Here is a 14128-nt window from a genome sequence, read left to right as displayed (position 1 = left end):
CGACTCGGCGTCCGCGAAATATTTCTGCCACGATTGAAAGCACCTGTTGCCGCGGCGGCTGCTGCGACGTCATTAATGTTCGTTTATCCGCTCTAAGACGTGTGCTATGCTTGCAGCCTCTTATTTTGCTACGTGCCCGCGCTTGGTGGATGCTCGGCGGACAGGATTCTTCCTCCGCCGCGATTTCCGTTTGTTTATTTGTTCGTTTTTCTGTACTATACTTTCTCTCCGTCTATCTCTTCAAACGGAAGAAAGATACCGCGAAGTCTTGGACAACCAACCTCTCTTCGTAAAGTAAGGTATGCAAGATGTTTTGTTCGTAGAGCAGTCCGTTCTTGCGTGTAAAGCGCTCGCCTTGAGTTAAAGATGCGTCAGTGCGATGCGTGGAAGATCTCGCAGATGCACGCACACACACACACGCACACGCATAGATAGATAGATAGATAGATAGATAGATAGATAGATAGATAGATAGATAGATAGATAGATAGATAGATAGATAGATAGATAGATAGATAGATAGATAGATAGATAGATAGATAGATAGATAGATAGATAGATAGATAGATAGATAGATAGATAGATAGATAGATAGATAGATAGATAGATAGATAGATAGATAGATAGATAGATAGATAGATAGATAGATAGATAGATAGATAGATAGATCATGCTAGTCATAAGTATGTTTGCAATGCGCACAAATACTTATTCTTTTTGGTTAATTAGCAAGCTTCAAGCTAGCTCATTTAATCGAAAGGGCGCCACTGCAAAATTTATAGATGTTGAAGAATGGACGATGTAGGCGTTTAAAGCAAGCTGGGGTTATCCGCTTTTTTTTTTTCGACCAGGAAGGAACAAAGCTCGCGATTTCTTCCCCTTTATTTCTTTTCTTCCTCTCTCTCTCTTCTTTCCTTCCTTCTTTCTTTCTTTCTCTCTTTCTTTCTTTCTTTCTTTCAAATATGTAGCAATGCGTCCGCTCCCCCGCGACTGCAGCTGTCTCAAGCGTAAACGTGTCAACGCAGAAGCTCCTTCGAACAAAGCCGACCGTATATTGTAAGATTTGTTAATAACATGCTGAACTGGCTTTTTACGCGTACGATAGCTTATTGGTAGCCTGGATAATTACGACTGTCAGTGAACTACATAAATAAATGGTCGAATTATAGGAATGAGACCTGTGCTGGTAATTTTTTTATTGTTGGGATCAGGATGGTGCAAGCTACGGGTGGGTCTAGCCTTGGATAAACTCATTTGAAACATACACCAGCAATGTTTTATATTTGTTATAGCATGAAGTTTCATAGACCAGGTTTACACCAAGATGAAACCTTGTTAAGGTCAGATTGAAGCATGGGAACGTCTGACGTGCTAGAAGTTTCCCGACATATAACTTCCGTCGTCAGCAAGGATCTTTATATTTCAGTTCACACGGTCAGGAGCGCCATTAATGTAAATGAGAAATAGCAGAGGCCTTATAGCACAGACTGCCGAGGTGCGCACCATATGTTAGATGGCACTATTGGAGCAGCGACCATTTGCTGACACGTACTGAGTCCCTATCCTGCAAAGAAAGCACTCAATCCACTTAAGGAGATTACAATCGATGTTAAGTGCGCCAAGTTTCAATAATAGTAGCGGGTGAGAGACGGTGTCTGATCCCTTAGCGAAATCAAGGAAGGTGCAGTCATTTACTGAGGATCCCTGTAATGTTGAAAACGATCTTTGAGTAAATGCTGATAACTGAGTCTCGCAAGAATAATGCCTGCGAAAACTGCGCAGCTGATTAATAAAGAAAAAGTTAAAACGCATCACCCCCCTCCCGAGAAGAAAGATTAACAAGGTTGCAATAAGTCATGCGTTCAAGTAACTTGCATTAAATATAATTTAAGGAGATGGGCCAATAGATCAAAGTATTATAAGCATCACTAGACTTGTGGATTGGAATCACCTTGACTACTTTCCGATCGTTGGCCAGCGCCGAACGACTAGTCGAAAAAGTAAGACCAGAAAACAAAACAAAAACAAACTATAAAGCAGGTGAATGCGCATCGGTGCTCTTAAGGTACCAATTAAACTACAATCTATGCCTGGTGAAGAGGAAAATCTAGCATTGCTAAGCAGTTTAAAAGTCTTGTGGCAAATGGCGGAAAGAGTGGCACTGCCCCATACGACCATTAAGATATTATACGTTACACGACGGCGAAGAGTCAGGGCGAAAACTTTCTAGCGCAGCTCCAAAGGCTCGCGACGTTGTGTACATTGCGCACAAAATGAAAAGCGAACGCTTCCGAAAGTACGCTCCCATGCGTTATTCTGTTTTCAGGTGATCTGCATTTCTAACAGTGGCTTAAGTCAGAGTCGAAAACGTGCACTTAGCGCTGCTCCGCGCTTTCACACCGGCTACATAGCCATTACACGTCGCACTTCCGTGTAATTACACAGGCAACATGCGTTCTGATCAGTTATTTCCAGTTCGTATTTTAATGTATGCTGATAATACGTCAAGTAGCTGCAGTACCGACTGACACACAAAAAAAAAAATTCCGCCGACGCTGTTCTACGTCGGCTCCTTCGCTGACGTCGACAGAGATCCAGTTCGTTAGGAAAATTGAACGTTTTCTGACATACGTATAGAGCAATTTTGCTTCTACAGTGACGTTGCTGCCAGCTTCATAGTTCAGCTGTTACCTTTTCGTGCCAGCCTTATATTGTCAGCGACCTGGGGTGGCTCGCACGAACGCTTAATAACGACAAAAAAATTACGAATTTAAGAGCGCGTTCCTAAATGTTCCATAGACGACGCCTATAGTCCGCACAAGAACGCGTTCTTAAATTCGTTATTATTTTCGTTATTAAATGTTCGTGCAAGCCGCCCTTGGCCTTCATGATCATTTTCTCAAAGTGACGTGTTCTGCACCTTCAATTTAGTGATCTCTACAGCCCACATTCCTCTGGGGCCTCTCTATTCTTTTTTTCCCTGCACATCAACCTTTAGGCGAATATAAGCACCAGCAAACGGCTATCTCTCTCTCTCTGTCGAGGAGAAGGAAGAGGAGGAGCATGCAAGCTACGGACGGATTTAGCCTTACAACGCGTGCAGGAATAAACATGCATATGAACAAGCAGTTCATCGCAACATACAGTTCAGTCCGTATCTAATCGCAAGCTATCCACTACATTACGTGTTTGGGAAAGTTCTAGCATTACTTGGTAAACTTCACCACTCGTTGAATAGTTCAATTTACAAAAAAGTACTGCAGTAGGAGGTGAAACACCTCTCCCCTAAAGATCCAGTGTCCTTGCGGGAAGATGAATTCATCCACGGTAGCGCCCGGAGGCACTTTATGTTTCAGTCCGTCAAGTATTCTTGCGCTCTTCCAGCAATTCTGGGCACTCCAGCAAGTAACGTTTTCTATCGCCGTGGGCGTGGCAGAAGGTACACGCTGGTGAGTGCGACAGTCCTATCTTCTGTCGCCACGCCGTCGTTCTCGCTGAGCGTGTGCGAACAGTGTAGTATAAGGTCGCTTCCGATCGGCTAAGTCCCTTGGTCCCGTACTGATATGGTGGGGGCCCTAAGGAGTGAAATTGGTTCACAATGGTCGTCTTTGGTACTCGCTCGATGTTTTGTGGTGCTCTCAGCGTTGCTCTGTACATTAGTGTACCACGTGCAAGACCGTCAGCATCTTCATTTCCGGTGCGTCGATGCGCGGTGGAAGCCACTGAAAGTCCAGGTGAAATCCAAAACTTCGCAGATGTTTGATGCTGCGTAAAGACGGCTGTAGGCAAATGTCCTGCGGAAGTCCTCGCTGGAGTACCAGGCGCGCTGCCTCGCAGTCCAATATTATTACAACTGGTTGCAATGGGCAAGACTTAAGTTTCCGCCAGCCACCAACCGTATTACCACCAACCGCACTACACCTGAGGCTCTGGCCGAGTCCTTAGTGTCCGAGCAATTAGGTAATGCTTATAGACACCACCTCCAGGTATTCAGAGAGGGCTCTGTTGATGTGGAACAAGAGGCCAGTACTTCAGCTTTCGTGTTACCTCGATCTCGCTCTCAGATGTGGACAGCTGTCTGCATGACATTGCGCAAATATCTGTGGGTTTATGGGAAACGGCTCAGCGCACGCATGTGTGTGCGTGTGTGTATACGTGCGTCTATGCGCGCGTGTGTTTGTGTAGGCGGATGCACGGGCAGGCACATGTGTGTGTGCGTGTCCATCTGTGTGCGTATGCGTGTACGTGCGTGCTTGTATGTGTACGTACTCGTGTGTGTGTATGTAGTGTGTGTACGAGTCTGTGTTTATGTGCGTGTATGTATGCATGTGTGTATGTGCGTGTTTGTGCCTGTGTTTGTGCATGTGCGTGCATCTGTATGTGTGCGTGCATCTGTGTTTATGTCCGTGCGTGCGTGCGAGCGTGCATGCGTGTGTGCGTATGTGTGTGTGTGAGCTCGCGCGCGCGTTCATCCGTATCTCTGAGTTGTAGTGTTTTTTTTTTTATGTAACACTGCAGGACATTAAAGTGGTAGCCACTTTTCAATGTCACTGATATCAATGTGCAAGCGCATCACTTTTGGAAAGTGCGCAGTGATGGCATACGACGCATCGGGAGATAACAAAAGATGCGGACATGACTTCGATCGCTACATGCGTGATGAAAATACAGCACTGTCCATAGAGGACGGAAGTGTTTCTTTTCATTTTCTTCGTTTTGGCGTTTCTTCCTTAATTTTTTTGTCACCCTTGTATATAATCCGGCACTACTGAACTTAAACTTTCAGTTGGAAGAGAGCTCGGTGCCTCTGCCACTATTGTCGTGGTGTGGGTGCGGGTCAGTGTTCATCATGAGGTTCCGTGTTTCTTCCATGTTACATATACGACGCCCTAAGGTAAATGTTTCAACTGTGTTCTTACCTATTTTCTTAATTAAGCAGCTTTGTTACTTTGATTTTGGTTATTCTATATGTTTAAAGTGTTGTGCTCTTATATTAACAATAGCTAAGGAATTGTTCGCATCCAGACAGCATCTAAAGTGTAAACCACGCGCGTAATTGTTCTGCGAGGAAGCAGCATAACGTTTATTTCTGCGCAATAAGTCATCCGCAAGCTTGCGATTAAAGCCGCGCTCAGACGGACTATTAAACCGGCAAACAGCTGCAGCTGTGATCGCCTACGCAGCAGTCGTGTCGGGTACTAATCGGACGCCGGTATTTTTGTCAGTAAGCAGAGTTGCTCTCAGTCCATGCAGGCTGCGGCGGCATACGGAAGCGTACAAACAGACGTGACGCTTTTGCTTGCTCATGCAAAAATGTCAGCCTACAGGCCCCGCATAGCGCAGTATATATTTGCTCGATGCCTCACCGTGACAACGTAGCAAAGCACTGATAAAAAGCCGACGGTTCACAAAGACAACAGACGAACAGCTGCAGCGCTGCGCTGTCGGGCTATGCACACCCTTTGTTGCATTCAACTTGCTATTTCCTTTTTCGCTGTCGCTTGAAAAAGAAACCTGCCGTGCGCATGTTCGTACAAGGTGTGCAGAACTAACCCGCATAAGAACACTTTGGCAGACTGCACCGTTGCAGGCCCATAGGCACCTTGCACCGGCCAGAGCGCGGTGCAAGGTGCTTTCACTTATCACGGCAACGTCGCCGACACCGGCCGCTAGAGTTCGAAGAAGAAAAAGAAAAGTGAGAAGGCATTTTAAATGCCAACGACCCGCGCATGCTTCCTCACTCGTCTGAGTGTTAGGCACCGAGCTCTGTCGAGCTCAAGTGCAGCAATGTTTGCCCTTATGCTGATCTCGACTACGAATATGTCCAAGTCATGCGGAGCGTGCCCACCTCAGCATTTTCAAGTCTCGCGGACACTCTGGCCTCATGCTACTTAAGCGATCAAAGATGTCACGGCAGTTGTCCATTGCGTGACTTTGTCCATTTTGCTTCCATGTGCGCCGATCGCTTGGCTGTGTGTTTGGCTTGGCTTGGCTATCTATCGTGGAAAGCAACCATTGTCGCGACGATGCCTGCCGCGGTGTCTCAGTGGCTAATAGCTTTCTGCTGCTAAGTTAGAGGTCGCGGGTTCGAATACCGGCCATCACCGCTGGAATGTGGCAAGAAGGCCCGTGTATACTTACATTTGCGCGCCCATTTGTGACAGTATAGGCGATAATGTGGGCAAGGAGCCCAGATGCAGCAACATGACGCGTTTGCCAACTCGGTGTTTGCCGTTTCGTACGTCGTTGGTTGTCTGAAATGGGGTCGCTGCTGCCATGGCAGTGTAAACGGCTGCCGGCTTGCATTACATGCTGCGGAGGAGCGCTTTTGCGAAGCTTTTCCGTTGCCCTATGTGCCTCGAGGCTCGAACATTAAACTATCAATTTAAATAAGGCCACAAAACTAAACGTGAGCAATAAAAATGGCACATGTGAGTAAACTCGCGCTCCGAAAGAAGAAAGGACGATGCAGTATTCGTTCGTGCAGGCATCCAAGCAAAGAGCGTTTTAGTCATAAATTACCATACGAAGTCGCAAAAGGGCCATACTAAACTGTGTCAAGGCAGTTATTACAAAAATTAATAATTATAGGCAAAGATGCAATTTACTTGAAAGAAGAGCAAGAAATTGAGCACGCAGCACGCGCTCGACAGACAAACAGAGTATATTACAGTGCAGACGCAGCAGCCGAAGGCCAAGTGCTGCTGTCCACCGTCGAAAAAACAAACAAGACGTGAGAAAACAGCCGAAAGCTTTCGTTCCGACACGAGTAAGCGTTGTTCGATTCGACCACAAACCGTTGTCGATAGTCGCAGTCGATACGTCAGATTTATAGTGCCTGTGGTGAGACAAAAATGGCAGGCGACCCTAATCTTTGACTTGGCTGTCTCTTAGTGGCACTCGCATCTCGGCGTTGGTGTTCTTTAGGTTAACTTTAGGCGAACGCAACGCACGAACCAAACACGGAGGCTACTGTTTTCCATTATTTAGCCGTTTAAATATCGTGACACCTCCTTGTGTGTGACGTCATTAGTGACGACATTACTTGCGATTTCTACTTTCGGGCTTCCAGGAATTCCGCCAAAGTCGTGCTCACGTGGCGGGTCTCTAAAGTCTACGATTCTGCGCTTTGGTGTGCGGTAATCAATGATTTCTAATAAATTCTAATGGTTCCGGACGCTTCAATAACTCAACTTTTAACTCAACCTATGGTCTGACATCATACCTATGAAACCCATACATTTTGTACTGTACTATTTCTTTTTTAATATTTTATGATTTATATTGAGTTTTCTTCCCTGGCGTCTCAGGTGAACCGGAAGTGCTGCGCAATAAACAAGAGTGTCACTCGATGCTCTTGGGTCGACAAATCATTATGAGTGCGTCGTGACAACGGAACAGCAATGACGAGTAACCAACGCCGTACACCCGCGTATACACACTGATGACTATAGCAGACGACGCCAGGAGCAGTCCACACTAAGCGTGGTGACGGCGGTGACACCGCTCGATTTCGCAGGAAATAGTGTCCTGGAACAAAGTGACAGGATGGGAGAAAGACGAGTTCCCAACCGAAAATAGGCGCACAAAATTGAAGCAGCACACGTCATTAACAAACACATCCTGCCTCGCAGGCCCTTCGACCGCAGGAAACGAACTGCTATGCACGAGGTCGCGGGTTCGAATCCCGGCCACGGCCGCCGCATTTCGATGGGCCGAAATGCGAAAATATCCGTGTACTTAGATTTAGGTGCACGTTAAAGCAGCCCAGGTGGTCCAAATTTCCGGAGTCCTCACTAAATTCGAATTGTCGCACACGACTACATCTACATCGGCAGAACTGGCAGCTCTCCATGCAGCTATGATGTACATCACCGAAAAGCCAACAGAGAAATGGGTCGTATTTTGTGACTCTAAGGCAGCCCTTCACAGCATCAAGTCTGCATTACGTCACAGAACTTACGAGCAGATGACATCTGACATCAGGGAACTGCACCACCATGCTCTGGAAAGAGGACACCACATTATATTTCAGTGGATTCCTGCTCATTGTGGCATCGTCGGCAACAACCTAGCTGACAAGGCTGCCCGGTGTGCCCTCGAAGATACCAAGACGCGTCCAACACCTTTGGCGAGGTCGGACGTTGCCAGAGAACTTCGCCTACTTGCTCGCAAGAAGTCACAAGATCTATGGATTTCAAGTGCCTTCAATGGCAGATTACGTAAACTGGACCCCACGCTACGGCTATAACTGCCATCTAGCCTTTCCCGCGGGGAAACAACCTTGTTCTGTCGCTTGTGGCTGGGAGTGGCGTTCACGAACGCATACTCCTACCGTATGGGAATGGCCGAGAGCCCGATGTGCGACTCCTGTGGGTGCGAGGAGACCATCGAGCACCTATTCAGAGAGAAACGGCCAACGCCTCTCTCTGCGGGCAACTTTACGCCGACTGGACTCGAGACCGTTCACCGAGTCGAAGATACTCGGACCGTGGCCACACCCGTCACTGGCTCGAAAAGCGATTCGTGCAATAGTGCAGTACTTGAAGTGCACGGGCTTAAGAGACCGTTTATAGTGTCCTTGTCTATGGTGTCCCTCCCACACGTACCCAGTGCTTACTCTCTTCCTCTTTATATTCCCCTTTATCCCACCCCCAGCGTAGGGTAGCAAACCGGATGCTCTTCTGGTTGACCTCCCTGCCTTTCCTACCCTTGTTTTCTCTCTCTCTCCTCACTACGACGTGCCTCATAATCAGATCGTGGTGTCGGCACGTAAAACCTCATAATTTTAGGAAACGAACTAGCGCTCTGGCTGCCTTAGCGCACGTGTCCGTTGTGACCACTGTATGACAAGTTCTATAACGGCGCCTCGATGCGCGCGCCGAGGCGCGGGCATCGAGGAACCCTAAGTTCTTGAGAATATTGACCCTTTCACGAAGCAGTTTGCTCTAGAGAAACGAGATGGCGCTTTCGGCGGCGCGCCGCACGTTGCCTCAGCGAAAGCGCACGAGTGTATACGAAACCATTAGCTCTTCTGCCCTGCTTCTGTACGATCAGCTATAGGAAATGCAACCGGGTTTCGCTAACCCAGTGTGCTCCATTCATGCTGCAAAATATGGAGCGGTGGAGTGAAAACGTGTGTAGTAGTTAGCTGCAAAATTTGTGACTGGCATATTAAGGAATGGCATGAATCTATGTGTTCAAGTTCGCGGACCACCGCTACAAAAGGACTGCCTGTGTTCGGGATACACGGCTTCCCTCGGGGATTAAAAAAAATCATCTCATCCGCCAGCGTTGTAGCACTAACCTCCAAGGAAAGGACCTCAACCCCGGAATGTCTGCACGCGTGAGTACCGCTCGTTATACGGTGACAAAGGGAGCAGCGCCGCTTCTTCGCATACAGAAAGTTTCTCGCACGTTAAGTACGCACATCCACCCCAATTCAAACGCGAACTTACGCCCACTCTATAACCAACGTATCAAGAATAAGTGAACGGGCGCACGCTTGAATCATTGCGCCAAAGCATGGGCGGGACCGCGACTACACCGACAGCACGCTAATGTTCGAAGCTGAACGTTTCGTAACAGTCCACACAGTAAGGGAGTAACTGGCGATAATACGTATTTGCTGCAAGCTATTACAACGCACAGAACATCTACGTTACAAGTATTGTGCCCAGAAAGAAGAAAGTTATCGCAACTGAGCACACCGGCGAACGATCAGGCAGAAAATAAACAATTAGTGACCGCCCGGGAAACTTTATTGAGTCAGAAACGTGACAAGCCGCTTCTTAAAGGTATTTGCTAAATAAATAACGAAGAGCTAAACACTGATACTGATTCAATTCTTAAGCGAAAAGCTAGGATAGCTCGGAATACATATTTAGCTCCGCTTTTATTACAAGCACCCTATACTCTGCTCGCGCCATTTTGACAAAGCGTAATGAGCTCTGAAAGCGCGCTTACGTGTCCTTTGAAGCTGTAGCCAAAGCTTGGCCTTTCGTCCACCCAGTCACCATTAACGATATCCGCCGAAACAGAGCTTTGCAGAGCCGCACCGGCGTCATATGCATTCATTGTAAACACAGAGGCAACGGAGACAGCTGAGGCAAGCAATGGTCGCGTCACCACGTGATCAAACATGGCAGCGCCAACAGGATCGCCGTGAAAAGGATCAAAGCTCCCTGTGCCTTGAGCGTCACCCGGATTAAATCTTCAGGAGCCACTTTATCGATTAATTTCTTTTTTTTTTCTTTATGAGTCGAAGGTAGCTCTCCTTTTAGAGGAAAGTTCGCCAAATTTCTTTTTCTGACTTTCAGATGTGATGTAATGTAATTTGTGTGTGTGTGTGTGTGTGTGTGTGTGTGTGTGTGTGTGTGTGTGTGTGTGTGTGTGTGTGTGTGTGTGTGTGTGTGTGTGTGTGTGTGTGTGTGTGTGTGTGTGTGTGTTGTTGGAAATCGCACCGCTGGCACGAGTTGTTGCAAACTCAGCGCTGACACCTGTTGTTGCAATCGGGTCGCAAGCCCCAAGGGTAGCGTTGGCCTGGCGGCCTGGGGCACTGGAAGCATCCGAAGGTCTCGGCAAAGCATGAGTCGACTGGTAACAGAACAACTGGTTTATTCTAACATCGCAAAAGAGCGGGCGGTCAGGTCGACCGAAGTGAGAGACGGGAGAGCACGTAACTCGACAGAAGAAATCGGAGCCTCTCCCTCGGCGTCCGGGGGCAGCTGCTCTTATAGTCTCGGAGTTGAGGGCGAGAAGGAACGCCTCGTCACTGGCGCACGTGACGGCGCCACGGACACGCTGAGAGACAGGTTGAGACGAGTGTAGTGACGCATCGCCAGGCCGGCGCCGTGGTCAGACCTCCTCGCTTCACTCTTGGGGAGCTCCTCTCCCCGGCTGCCGCGCTTTGACAAGCGTGGGCACACACACACACACGCACACACGAAGACACGTGGCACTGAAACACGCCTGGACGCGCTTGGCGGGGAGGCGTATCGGCGGCGCTGAACGGGCCAAAATGTCCGCCGCTTTGAACGAAGCCCCGGCGTCCGTTGCATCCGCGCCGGCTATACCGCGCGTCGTAGGCGAAACGTAACAGTGTGTGAAGAATTAACCACCGCTTACTGGGCTTACATGGCGAAACCTGTGACGTCACAACGAGCTTGTTCAAAAGGTTAATATTCCTTTTATTTTATTTTCTTTCGGTTCTTTCTGGCACAACCTCCACTCACTTTCAGATTTAAGCATTGGCAATACAAGAAACGTCATATTTCAATGTAGATTTCTCTTTTAGAATCTATAGTAAAGTCTATCTGTCTCTTGCATACGTCTGACAATTTCTTTCAACAGTAAAGTTTGCTTCCTGGAGAACCAGCATGGTATGGAAAGGCTTTACAAATAAAACAAATGTGAAGGACACCACAACAACATGGTGTTTTTTTTTTTTTCTCTCGCCCCGTTCACTTCTTTCAAGATCCTTGAGAATAGTGTATGCCCGAGCTCGTTGGCTGGGCACATTGAACGAAAAGGTTCCGAACAGAAAACACTGACACTAACAGCAGGGAAGAAGAGACACAGCGCACAGATGGTGCCTGTGCTAATGTTTTTGTGCTATATGAAGCGTCAAAACGAATATTAAACGTTCAACGGTTAGCCAGCGGTGTGTCGCGTGTCTTCATTCCTGCGGTCCAGGTCAGTGTTTGCTGCTGGAAACCTTTCCTTGTTCCGACCCTTATGTGCGCCCGTATGAGAAGCTTCCTTCGCAGCCTTCTATACTGAGATCGGGCTGATGTTGTCCAATGTATCTTGTTCGTGATCTGTATCTGAATGTATCCGAATGTATCTCAATGACGCCATCTCCTAACTTCAAACCAGAAACAAAATGTTGCCAGCGAAAGCGTGAGGAAGAGCGCGCACCTCCGCTTTAGCGATGCACATACGAAGCGCAGCTGGATCTCACTCCGACAGGAGCGGGATACTCGGGTAAACACTGTCACCTGTATACCGCTGAACGGATGCCAGCTGTATCGGCTACTACCACGTGCCGACTTTTGGAAGTCCCGACTTCCACAATTTTAATTCTACGCTCCGTATTGTTTCCTCTGGCAAAGTGTTCGTACAGGGATAACCTCTTCCGTTCGTTTGCCCAGGTAAGGGGATCGCCTACACGGCAGCGCATCTATACAGCACACGGTCAAGCTCTGCTCTTGCGTATAGGCGTGCCAAACATTGCAGGCAGCGCGGAAGGCTGTTAGAATATCTCTCGTTGCAAATTTTCTGAGACGTTTCAGTTGCATCAATAAGCTCGGTTCGGGGCGTGCGCCTTGGCGTAAACCATGTGAGAATCCTCCAACGCAGTGTAAGCATCTTCTGAATCTGCGGGTTCAGAGAGAGGTGGGGCAATGGCACCACGCAAAATACAAGGGGTCGGTTGACTGTCGCATATTATATCATCCAGTCGTTCGAAAGCACGCGGTGTAAGTCATCTGGGACATTCTGCTTTACTTTGGCCTCCCTAAGCACCTTACGCCTTTTATGTCCTTAGTACCAGGACATATATCCACGAAAGATGACGACTGTACGCTGTAGACACAGGTGCCGGACACTTGGAACACGTTGTACAGTTAACGCTAGCACATCCCCAGGAGCAGGTGACAGCAGGTGCCAGGGCCACCCCAGCCCGAAGCCTCCGAAGACAGACTTTCTCCACCTGGCAAAGGTTGCGAGGAAGGAAGCAGACACACGGGGGTATGAGTGCACCCGTGCCCCGTCGGAGAATCGACTTCCGGGCTTAATTTCTATTTTTTAATTCTGCTCCAACCCGCGGCAAGTTGTCCTTCGTCCACCTTCATTTCCCTTTTAGCTTGGTATTCCTACATTTCACTTAAACATAAATAATTTCCCCTATGCTTTCTCTATACGTACAACTTTCGTTGTACAACAAGGATGAGAAGCCGCAGCGGAGCTCCAGATCAATTTTGACTGTCTGTGGTTGACTAAATGATCCCAAACCTAAGTACCGAGTGCTTTATATTTTCTTTTCTTTTTTTTGTTCATTTCAAATCCACCTAAACGCGGCCGACGCAGCGCGACTTCGTTGGGAGCAAAAACAAGAAGGAAAAAAAAGGAAGAGAGAGAGAGAGAGAGACTGTGAACTTCGCTGGCACCTTTTTTTTCTTCTTTCTTTTTTTTCTTTTTAGCACAGTGCCCGGTACCACTAATCGCACCTACTGTACCAGCTGTGTGGCTTAATTATTTTCGTATACGTTGTCGAAAACCTTTTTTCTTTTTTGCCTCCACACCACTGCGAGACAGAGAATAAATATGTTATCTTTTAATCATCCACACCGATAAAAACGCGGCAGATGCTCTGTTGTTAACACGGTAACTTTCTTGCCTTTGAACCACGAGATTGATAGGCACGGTATTAGAGAGGTTTAGCATAACGCTGACATACTAGCGCAGACAATGCGGGAATGCGTACCCGGGAACGACAGCGCTTCTATGGTCTGTAGCAACGCCTTATAACGATGACGTCAACCACACCGCGCTAGAATCGTTACTGCACCGCGTGACTTTTGTATGTGAGAGAGGGAACTGTAAATACCTTAGTGATAATTGCGCGTCGATACCAATGGACACGTTTACGACAGCAGATGAGTAAAATGCAACCGGTTCTGCGCGCCTCGGGTAAGCACAGCGTCGCAAGATGTTTTCATCACGGTGATATCGCTTGCATCTTTATATAGTAGTACGCCTCCAAGTTTTGCCGCATGCGCCGTTGCGAGCAGTAAGATTACCCCTGTTTCGAAGCGTCAAGGCAACACTACTTCGACTACTTAATTGTTTATTCGTTACATGGGGTGAAACAGAAAAAAGAAAATCTGATCATTATTTTATAAAGTCCGGGTTCTCTCTCTCTCTCTCTCTCTCTCTCTAGCTTCGCGACTCTCTACAGAGAAAAAAAAATAAGAGAGAGAGAGAGAGAGAGAGAAACAAACATAAAATTTCAAGATTCAAGCAAAAGGGGAAGTATGCGTTTCATGACGGCGAGGCGAGAAAATGAGACGTGCCTCATCCGGGCTGAAGCTGTAATATAAACCTAGCCGCTGTGTCTGGCGAACAG

General features: G+C 47.6%; 1 protein-coding gene across 3 annotated transcripts in view; it reads left to right on the top strand.

Annotated features, from left to right (window-relative positions):
• The window catches only part of alpha-Man-IIa (alpha-mannosidase 2), an 89841-nt gene that overhangs the window by 23206 nt on the left and 52507 nt on the right, over positions 1-14128 (top strand). Inside the window, exon 1 of one of the 3 annotated variants that reach the window (XM_050178840.3) lies at positions 135-299. The exons of the other annotated variants lie outside the window; for them this stretch is intronic. The gene's annotated coding sequence lies outside the window, so the exon portion shown is untranslated. Of the gene's footprint in view, positions 1-134; positions 300-14128 lie in introns of those variants that run through there. 3 annotated transcript variants of the gene reach the window in all.

This window comes from Dermacentor andersoni, chromosome 5, assembly GCF_023375885.2.
Source record: "Dermacentor andersoni chromosome 5, qqDerAnde1_hic_scaffold, whole genome shotgun sequence".
Classification (NCBI taxonomy): Eukaryota; Metazoa; Arthropoda; class Arachnida; order Ixodida; family Ixodidae; genus Dermacentor; species Dermacentor andersoni.
Note: the sequence above shows the minus strand (reverse complement) of the source record. Positions and strands in the feature narration are given on the sequence as shown.